The following is an 11,810-nucleotide window of genomic DNA, read 5'->3' on the forward strand; positions in this document are numbered from 1 at the left end:
CTCTCTCTCTCTCCTCTCCTCTCCTCTCCTCCCTCTCTCTCTCTCTCCGCCCGCCCGTGTGGAAGGAATACTAAGCGCTTCTCCTACTCCTGCGCGACCAGCTATCCTCGGAAACACGCGTGGTGCCGGAGACACCGCTGCCGGGAGAGAGAGAGAGGGCGGAGGAAGAGGAGGAGGGGGGGAGAAAGGTGTGTTTTCGGGGAAGAAGGCAGCGGTGTGTGTGTGTGTGTGTGTGTGTCGGGGGGCAACAGGGACGATCGCGATACCGGTTTGTCCTGCCAGAGGCACAGTGACTGAGAGAGACCGGAGCGGTGGATCCCGATGAATTACCCACACACACACACACACACACACACACACACACACCGCCCTCCCTTCCCATCCCTTGCTCCCAAACCCAAACTGAGAGGCACTGACAAGCACCTTTTAACAGACAAACAGACAAAGAGAAACAGAGAAACAGATCGAGCCAGGGCGACCCGGTTCAGACCCGGCTCGGGACCGGGGCCGTGCTGTGCCAGGGCGACCCGGTTCAGGACCGGCTCGGGACCGGGGCCGTGCTGTGCCAGGGCGACCCGGTTCAGACCCGGCTCGGGACCGGGGCCGTGCTGTGCCAGGGCGACCCGGTTCAGGACCGGCTCGGGACCGGGGCCGTGCTGTGCCAGGGCGACCCGGTTCAGACCCGGCTCGGGACCGGGTCCCTGCAGGAGGAGCAGAGCCGCCGGATGCGCTGGGCAGGCAGGAGGAGAGAGAGAAGCTGTCGCCTGGAGCCACAGATGATTGACACTTAAACAAGTGTAAACAGCTGCTTCTGCTAGCTGTCACTGTGGAGCAGAGAGAGAGAGAGAGAGACAGGACAGCAGAGAGAGAGAGAGAGAGAGAGAGAGAGAGAGGAGAGACAGGACAGCAGAGAGAGAGAGAGAGAGGAGAGGAGAGAGAGGACAGCAGAGAGAGAGAGAGAGACAGGACAGCAGAGAGAGAGAGAGGAGAGGAGAGAGAGAGAGAGAGGACAGCAGAGAGAGAGAGAGAGACAGGACAGCAGAGAGAGAGAGAGGAGAGGAGAGAGAGGACAGCAGAGAGAGAGAGAGAGAGAGAGAGACAGGACAGCAGAGAGAGAGAGAGGAGAGAGAGGACAGCAGAGAGAGAGAGAGAGACAGGACAGCAGAGAGAGAGAGAGGAGAGAGAGAGAGAGAGGACAGCAGAGAGAGAGAGAGGAGAGAGAGGACAGCAGAGAGAGAGAGAGAGAGAGGACAGCAGAGAGAGAGAAAGAGAGAGAGAGAGAGACAGGACAGCAGAGAGAGAGAGAGGACAGCAGAGAGAGAGAGAGAGAGACAGGACAGCAGAGAGAGAGAGAGAGAGACAGGACAGCAGAGAGAGAGAAGAGAGGAGAGAGAGGACAGCAGAGAGAGAGAGAGGCTGTCCAGAGAGGACAGGCTGTGCTCCCACTGCCAGCGGGGAGAAATAGAGACAGAGGTGCACTTCCTACTGCACTGTGACAGATACTCTGGGATTAGAGAAACATTCTTCCCGAAATTCAGAAATCTAATCCCAGAGTTCCCACACCTGCCAGAATCACAACGGGTCCCAATCCTACTGGGAGAGGGAGGAGGGAACTCAGTTGAACTGGCAGCCCAGTATGTGATCTCCTGTCACAGCCTGAGGAACAGTGAGTCTGTCTCCCAATAATGCTCCAGCCGCCTACAGAATATGTCAATATTGTATAATATGTCTTTGTTGTAAATGTCTGTAATATGTCTGTAGATTTTATTTTACTTCTATTTTTGTTTTGTTTCATGTAAATATCATTACTTTCATTTGCTTTGGCAACACTGATTGTACCCATCGGTCATGCTAATAAAGCACCTTGAATTGAGACAGGACAGCAGAGAGAGAGAGAGGAGAGGAGAGAGAGGACAGCAGAGAGAGAGAGAGAGAGAGAGAGAGACAGGACAGCAGAGAGAGAGAGAGGAGAGAGAGGACAGCACAGAGAGAGAGAGACAGGACAGCAGAGAGAGAGAGAGAGGAGAGGAGAGAGAGGACAGCAGAGAGAGAGAGAGAGAGGACAGCAGAGAGAGAGAGGAGAGGAGAGAGAGGACAGCAGAGAGAGAGAGACAGGACAGCAGAGAGAGAGAGAGAGGAGAGGAGAGAGAGGACAGCAGAGAGAGAGAGAGAGAGAGAGAGAGAGACATGCTAATAAAGCACCTTGAATTGAATTGAATTGAGAGAGACAGGACAGCAGAGAGAGAGAGAGAGAGAGAGAGGACAGCAGAGAGAGAGAGAGAGAGAGACAGGACAGCAGAGAGAGAAAGAGAGAGGACAGCAGAGAGAGAGAGAGAGAGAGAGAGAGAGAGAGAGAGAGAGAGAGAGAGAGAGACAGGACAGCAGAGAGAGAGAGAGAGAGAGAGAGAGAGAGAGAGAGAGGACAGCAGAGAGAGAGAGACAATACACACTAGCTGAATATTTGACCAAGATAAGAAACAATAAAACGGAAACAGACCCTGACGAAGTACAGGCTCAGTGACCACAGCCTGGACATAGAAACTGGACAAAGGCAGACCTGGCTGTCCAGAGAGGACAGGCTCAGTGACCACAGCCTGGACATAGAAACTGGACAAAGGCAGACCTGGCTGTCCAGAGAGGACAGGCTCAGTGACCACAGCCTGGCCATAGGACCTGGGCGACACAGGCAGACCTGGCTGTCCAAAAGGACAGGCTCAGGGACACAGTCTGGACACACACACTGGACACAGGCAGACCTGGCTGCCCAGAGAGGACAGGCTCAGGGACACAGTCTGGACACACACACTGGACACAGGCAGACCTGGCTGTCCAGAGAGGACAGGCTCAGTGACCACAGCCTGGACACAGACACTGGACACAGGCAGACCTGGCTGTCCAGAGAGGACAGGCTCAGGGACACAGTCTGGACACACACACTGGACACAGGCAGACCTGGCTGTCCAGAGAGGACAGGCTCAGGGACACAGTCTGGACACACACACTGGACACAGGCAGACCTGGCTGCCCAGAGAGGACAGGCTCAGTGACCATAGCCTGGCCATAGGACCTGGACACAGGCAGACCTGGCTGCCCAGAGAGGACAGGCTGTGCTCCCACTGCCAGCGGGGAGAAACAGAGACAGAGGTGCACTTCCTACTGCACTGGGACAGATACTCTGGGATTAGAGAAACATTCTTCCCTAAACTCAGAAATCTAGTCCCAGAGTTCCCACACCTGCCAGAATCACAACGGGTCCCAATCCTACTGGGAGAGGGAGGAGGGAACTCAGCTGAACTGGCAGCCCAGTATGTGATCTCCTGTCACAACCTGAGGAACAGTGAGTCTGTCTCCCAATAATAATAATACAGTGTGTGATCTCCTGTCACAACCTGAGGAACAGTGAGTGTGTCTCCCAATAATGCTCCAGCCGCCTACAGTATGTCAATATTTTATAATATGTCTTTGTTGTAAATGTCTGTAATATGTCTGTAGATTTTATTTTACTTTTATTTTTTGTTTTGTTCAATGTAAATATCATTACTTTCATTTGCTTTGGCAACACTGATTGTACCCATCGGTCATGCTAATAAAGCACCTTGAATTGAATTGAATTGAGAGAGAGAGAGGACAGCAGAGAGAGAGAGAGAGAGAGAGGGGAGAGAGAGAGGAGAGAGAGAGAGAGGAGAGAGAGAGGACAGCAGAGAGAGAGAGGGGAGAGAGAGAGGAGAGAGAGAGGGGAGAGAGAGAGAGACAGGAGACAGTTCAAGGAGCTGATGCTGGGGAGACTCACAGAGGGGCAGACAGCACAACAGCTAAGAGACGAGGTTAACAAACACAAGAATGAATGTAAAACCTCCAACAAACAGCTCAGGGCACAGATGGAGGAGCTGCTGCAGGACAACAGGAAGCTGCAGTCGGAAGTAGCAGAGCTGAGAGAGGAGCTGCAGCTCGCGGAGAGGACAAGCAAGACTCTCAAAGACCAGCTGAGGAAACTCACTACTTCCCACTGCAGCCCGGACTGCAACAGAACAGCCCTGAGACCCAGAACACACAACACACAACACCCACCCCCAACCCGCAAAGACACACCCACCTCCACACAACCTGACACCCCTACAACCCCCACCACCAACTCCCACTTACCCAGTACCCCCACCGTAGCAAACACCACACCCACTGCACCCCCCGGCGCCCCAAATCCCCTCACAACTCCACTGCCCAAAAGCACATCCACCTTGCCGAACACTCAGGGTGACCCACACACACACCCGGCCCCACCCAACTCCTCCACCTCACACACTGCACCCCCCCAAGCAGCCGCCCGCCCGGCAGCACAGCGCCCCTCCAGCAGACTGGACACCAGAGGCAGACGCATGGAAGTAGCCCTTCTCATCGACTCCAACGGGAGGTACATCGATGAGCACAGGCTCTTCCCAGGATTACAAACAGCAAAGCTCTGGTGTCCGACGACAGAGAAGGCCCTGCAGCTGCTGTCCAGGTCGGTACTGGGAGCCCCTCAGCACATCATCATCCACACCGGCACCAACGACCTGAGGACCCAGAGGGAGCAGGTGGCCCAGTCCATCAGGAGAGTGGCAGAGAGGGCCATACAGGAGTTCCCTCGCGCCCGAATTGTCATCTCCACCCTGCTGCCGAGACAGGACGAGCAGCACCACACCATCCAGAGAATCAACGCCGAGATCTCACGGTGCTGCGCCCTGCTCCCAAACGTCTACCTGGCCCATCACTCCACCCTTGGACCACAGCACCTACACGACCATAAACACCTCAAAAAACAGACCATTGGACTCTTCACAAAAACTCTGAAAGACACCACACTGGGCAGACACCCTAACAGCACCCCAGAGAGAAACAGGAGGACTACCAGAGGAACGCCCCAGCACCCATACCCCCAACCCAGACCAGCTCAACCCACAAAGAACAGAACCAGCACCACCCTACAGCCCTCCAACCCAGACCAACGACCTAATAGGATCAGAACCAGCGCCCCACCCCACGCCCCTCACCCAGACCAGCAGCTGAACCGGACCAGAACCACAACCCCTCCCCACCCAGCACAACTACAGAGCCGGACCGAGCCCCTCCTGCACAGCTACGCCGCAGCCCTGGCCAGACCAGCAGTCCCGAGCGGTTTGGAGTTGGGAGAAATCCGGCAGCTCCTGAACCTCATCTGCACCCGGCTTATGAGCTGAACTTCCACCACCCACAGCGACAGACAAAAACCCAGCACAATACTTGTTTCTGTCGATGATGTAAATGTCCAACACAAATTTGATACAGTTCCAGAAAACAATAACAACTTGCAAAGATAATTCAAACGATAACAATGAGATCTCTAAAGATAAGTATGTGGAACATTCAGGGTCTGGGCTCGTCAGCATTTGGGCTGAAGAGCACTGATCCTGAATTTATCAAGGATGTAAAGGAGACAGACATCATGATCCTACAGGAGACATGGTGTCGGGGAGACTTGGCTACCCACTGTCCCCCAGGCTACAAGGAGATCATGGTGCCCTCTGTCAAAAAACCCCAAATCACCCGGGGCAGAGACTCTGGGGGGATCATTGTGTGGTACAGAGCGGAGCTCAGTCACTCCATACAATTAGTAAAGAAAGAAGAGTCACGAGTTTGGCTTAAAATCAAAAGAAATACCATCTGTACAGAAAACGAGGTTTTCCTGTGTGCTGTCTACATCCCGCCCTCAGAATCCCCCTACTACAGTGAGGGAATTCTCCCCAGCCTCCACACGGAGATCGGTCACTTCCAGGGCCAGGGAAACGTGCTGCTCTGTGGTGACCTCAACGCACGAACAGGCACACTGGCAGACTTCACCAGCACACAGGGAAATACTCACATATTCGGACAATCCCCTCTGTACCACACACCGGTCACCTCACACAGGTGCAGCCATGACACCACGGTCAACAGCACCGGGCGCGAGCTGCTGCAGCTCTGTCAAGGGCTGGGCCTGTACATCGTCAACGGCAGGACTAGAGGGGACTCTCTAGGCAGGTTCACCTACAGCTCAGCTCTGGGTAGCAGTGTGGTGGACTACGCCATCACCGACCTGGACCCCTCCTGTATCAGTGCCTTCACTGTCAGGCCACAAACTCCCCTCTCCGACCACAGCCAGATCACACTCTACATGAAGAGAGCACACCAGCACAGAGACACACGGACACAGCCCAGCCAGCTGTATGACCTCAACCAGGCGTACAGATGGGACACAGACAGCCTGGACAGATACCAAACTGCACTGGGCGACGACGAAATTCAGACACTGATGGAAACATTCCTAAACACTCCGTATCAAACCAACAAATTAGGCATCAACTTGGCCACACAAAAACTAAATCACCTATTCCACAAACTAGCATCAAAATCTAAGCTAAAAACAACTAAATCAAAAAACTACCAAAAAACAAAAGCCAAAGAAAAGTGGTTTGATACGGAGTGCAAAAACATCAGAAATGCACTACGAAAAGTCTCAAATGAAAAACACAGACAACCACACAACACAGATCTGCGAGACAGGTACTGTGACATGGTAAAACTTTACAAACACACGCTGAAAAAGAAAAGAAACACATACATAGACAAACAACTTGCAGAAATTGAGGAGTCACTAAATCAGAACTGTTTCTGGGAGAAGTGGAACAACTTAAACAAATCAAAACCAGAAGAATTGGCCATCCAAAATGGAACAATCTGGCAAACATACTTTGAAAATCTGTATGAAAAGCTCCCAAATACAAATCAATCAGACCAAAACACCATTTATGAAAAACTCAAAATTTTGGAATTGGCTATCAAAGACAACCAAAACCCCTTAGACTCCCCAATCACTGAGCAGGAGCTACTGGACAAACTCCAGGCCCTCAGACCACGCAAAGCCTGTGGCCATGATGGTGTCATAAATGAGATGCTGAGACACAGCAGCCCAAAGTTGCAACAAGCCCTGCTCAAACTCCTCAATCTCATCATGACAGCTGGATGTTTCCCTGAGGCCTGGAACCAAGGACTGATCACGCCCATCTATAAGAGTGGAGATAAACTCGATCCCAGCAACTACCGGGGCATCTGTGTGAACAGTAACCTGGGGAAGGTATTCTGCAGTATCCTAAATACACGAATACTGGCCTTCCTTACCGAACACAATGTCCTGAGTAAAAGTCAGATTGGCTTCTTGCCAGATCACCGCACATCTGATCACATTTACACCCTGCACACACTGATAGACAAACACGTCCACCAAAAACACAAAGGAAAAATTTTTGCCTGCTTTGTCGATTTCAAAAAAGCATTTGACTCGATTTGGCATGAGAGATTGTTTTATAAACTACTCCAAAGCGGCATAGGGGGCAAAGTGTACGACATAATTAAATCAATGTATTCAGAGAGCAAATGTGCAGTGAAAATTGGAAACAAAAGGACTAAATTCTTCACCCAAGGCCGCGGGGTGAGACAGGGCTGCAGCCTGAGCCCAACACTGTTCAATATCTATATCAACGAATTAGCAGGAATGTTGGAGCAGTCTGCAGCTCCTGGTCTCACACTACACGACACAGAAATCAAGTTCCTGCTCTACGCAGATGACCTGGTCCTGCTGTCGCCCACAGAACAGGGGCTGCAGCAGAACCTGGCACTGCTGGAGCAGTACTGTCAGACCTGGGCACTGACAGTCAATCTGGACAAGACCAGGGTTATGGTTTTCCAGAAGAAAGCCAGACCTCAGGGAAACAGGTACAAATTCACACTGAACAACAACACACTGGAGCACACATCCAGCTACACATATCTCGGTCTCACCATCAGCTCTTCCGGGAGTTTTGACCTGGCAGTGAAGGCACTGAGGGAGAAGGCACTCAGGGCTTTCTACGCAATAAGAAAGAGGCTCTTCAACATCAACCCACCAACAAGAATCTGGCTCCAAATACTTGAAAGTGTAATCCAACCCATTGCCCTATACGGCAGTGAAGTGTGGGGTCCCCTCACAGACCAGGATTACACCCAATGGGACAAACACCCCACAGAAACTCTGCACATGGAGATCTGTAGAAACATCCTCCGTGTGCAGAGAAGAACTCCTAACAACGGGTGCAGGGCCGAATTAGGCCAGTACCCACTATTGATAAACATACAGAAAAGAATATTCAAGTATTGGCTACACCTAAAAAACAGTGACCAAAATTCCTACCACCACAAAGCCCTGCTGAGCCAAGAGCTGAGCCCAAAACAGAGCCCCCTGAGCCAGCTGGTCCTGAGGCTCACCGACCTGAGCCACACCGACACTAACCAGCCTCAGGACAGCACTGCTAGAGCACCACAACCCAGACTCAACCACATCACAGCACAGATCAAACAGCAATATCTCACACACTGGGACACACACACACAGACACAACATAAACTGGAATGTTACAGAACCTTAAACAGACAATACACACTAGCTGAATATTTGACCAAAATAAAACATAACAAACAGAAACAGACCCTGACGAAGTACAGGCTCAGTGACCACAGCCTGGCCATAGAAACTGGGCGACACAGGCAGACCTGGCTGCCCAGAGAGGACAGGCTGTGCTCCCACTGCCAGCGGGGAGAAATAGAGACAGAGGTGCACTTCCTACTGCACTGTGACAGATACTCTGGGATTAGAGAAACATTCTTCCCTAAATTCAGAAATCTAATCCCAGAGTTCCCACACCTGCCAGAATCACAACGGGTCCCAATCCTACTGGGAGAGGGAGGAGGGAACTCAGTTGAACTGGCAGCCCAGTATGTGATCTCCTGTCACAGCCTGAGGAACAGTGAGTCTGTCTCCCAATAATGCTCCAGCCGCCTACAGAATATGTCAATATTGTATAATATGTCTTTGTTGTAAATGTCTGTAATATGTCTGTAGATTTTATTTTACTTCTATTTTTGTTTTGTTTCATGTAAATATCATTACTTTCATTTGCTTTGGCAACACTGATTGTACCCATCGGTCATGCTAATAAAGCACCTTGAATTGAATTGAATTGACAGAGAGAGGGAGAGAGACAGGACAGGGGAAGACACAGAGAAGGAGAGACAGGACAGGAGAGAGAGACAGAGAGGGAGAAACAGGACAGGGGAGAGAGACACAGAGAGGGAGAGACAGGACAGGGGAGAGATAGACAGGACAGGGGAGAGAGACACAGAGAGGGAGAGACAGGACAGGGGAGAGATAGACAGGACAGGGGAGAGAGACAAGGAGGGAGAGACAGGACAGGGGAGAGAGACACAGAGAGGGAGAGACAGGACAGGGGAGAGATAGACAGGACAGGGGAGAGAGACAAGGAGGGAGAGACAGGACAGGGGAGAGAGACAGAGGGAGAGACTCTCTGTGTCTGTGAGGACAGGATAGAGAGAAACACAGGGAGAGATTGAGACAGAGAGAGATACAGGACAGGGGAGAGAGAGAGAGAGATACAGGACAGGGGAGAGAGAAACAGAAGGAAAGAGAGACAGGACAGGGGAGAAGGAGACAGAGAGAGAGACAGGCTAACAGACAGAGAATACAGTGCATTACTACACTGCACAGCACGTGTGTGAGAGAGGAGCAGACAATCCTTGAGAGAGATTAAGTGTGACTGTCCTCCTTCAGGCAGCTGATTCGTTCTGTCATTCCCTAAAAAGAATCATTTAAACTCTATTATTGTACAGCCCCCCTCTCTCTCAATGTCTGTATTAACCCCTCTCTCTCTCAGTGCAGTGTTAATGTACTGGAGTGTCCAGTCAGTGTGTCTGTATTAACCCCTCTCTCTCTCAGTGCAGTGTTAATGTACTGGAGTGTCCAGTCAGTGTGTGTGTATTAACCCCTCTCTCTCTCAGTGCAGTGTTAATGTACTGGAGTGTCCAGTCAGTGTGTCTGTATTAACCCCTCTCTCTCTCAGTGCAGTGTTAATGTACTGGAGTGTCCAGTCAGTGTGTCTGTATTAACCCCTCTCTCTCTCTCAGTGCAGTGTTAATGTACTGGAGTGTCCAGTCAGTGTGTCTGTATTAACCCCTCTCTCTCTCTCAGTGCAGTGTTAATGTACTGGAGTGTCCAGTCAGTGTGTGTGTATTAACCCCCCTCTCTCTGTCAGTGTCAGACACCCCACTCTCTGTCTCTCATAGTTTTAGTCAAGCACCTTTCATCTTGTCACCACGACAACCGTCTCTCACAGCAACAGTCGCCCACATCTTTCCTTCATTTTCTCTCTTTCCCAGATTCTCCCCTCCTCAACTTTAGTTTAGTTTTATTTTTTCCTTGGCCTGTCAGCCTTGGGTTTTCCTTGACTCTCCTGGACTGACTGGACTGGACGGACTGGACTGGGAGCTGGATTAGTTATGAACTGGGATTATAATCAGACTCCACTGACACTGACAGAGCAGTCTGAGGCTCTCCAGGCTGGACTGGACTGACTGGACTGGGAGATGGATTAGTGATGAACTGGGATTATAATCAGACTCACACTGACACTGACAGAGCAGTCTGAGACTCTCCAGGCTGGACTGGACTGACTGGACTGGGAGCTGGATTAGTTCTTCACTGGGATTATAATCAGACTCCACTGACACTGACAGAGCAGTCTGAGGCTCTCCAGGCTGGACTGGACTGACTGGACTGGGAGCTGGATTAGTTCTGAACTGGGATTATAATCAGACTCCACTGACACTGACAGAGCAGTCTGAGGCTCTCCAGGCTGGACTGGACTGACTGGACTGGGAGCTGGATTAGTTCTGAACTGGGATTATAATCAGACTCCACTGACACTGACAGAGCAGTCTGAGGCTCTCCAGGCTGGACTGGACTGACTGGACTGGGAGATGGATTAGTTCTGAACTGGGATTATAATAAGACTCCACTGACACTGACAGAGCAGTCTGAGGCTCTCCAGGCTGGACTGGACTGGACTGACTTTGCTGTGAGCTTGGTGAGTTATTAATAGTCTGAGCCATGTCATGCATCTTACTCCCTTTCTCTTTCTGTGTGTGCGTCCCAGAAAACAGTTTTAAATCAATCTGCTCTTCTTTCTGCTGATTCAAAGAGACTCAGCAGTTTGGCACAGAACCGACTACTTCTGCTCTCTGACGCCCTCAGTCTATCACACTGAGCATGACTGGACACTCCAGTACATTAACACTGCACTGCGAGAGAGAGGGGTTCATACAGACACACTGACTGGACACTCCAGTACATTAACACTGCACTGAGAGAGAGGGGTTAATACACACACACTGACTGGACACTCCAGTACATTAACACTGCACTGAGAGAGAGAGGGGTTAATACAGACACACTGACTAGACACTCCAGTACATTAACACTGCACTGAGAGAGAGAGGGGTTAATACAGACACACTGACTGGACACTCCAGTACATTGACACTGCACTGAGAGAGAGGGGGGTTAATACAGACACACTGACTGGACACTCCAGTACATTAACACTGCACTGAGAGAGAGGGGGGTTAATACACACACACTGACCGGACACTCCAGTACATTAACACTGCACTGAGAGAGAGAGGGGTTAATACAGACACACTGACTGGACACTGCAGTACATTAACACTGCACTGAGAGAGAGGGGTTAATACAGACACACTGACTGACAGAGAGGGAGACAACAGGAGAAGTTCATACATGAACAGCGATTGACAGAAGGAGAGAGGATGTCAGGAGAGAGGTAGATTGATATACAGTCAAGTTCAGTAAAAAAAGAGCTGGAGAAAGTGGGAGAGAGAGAGAGATGGACAGAGAGAGAGAAAGAGAGAGA

Source organism: Atractosteus spatula, chromosome 8, assembly GCF_055471065.1.
Source record: "Atractosteus spatula isolate fAtrSpa1 chromosome 8, fAtrSpa1.hap1, whole genome shotgun sequence".
Lineage (NCBI taxonomy): Eukaryota > Metazoa > Chordata > Actinopteri > Semionotiformes > Lepisosteidae > Atractosteus > Atractosteus spatula.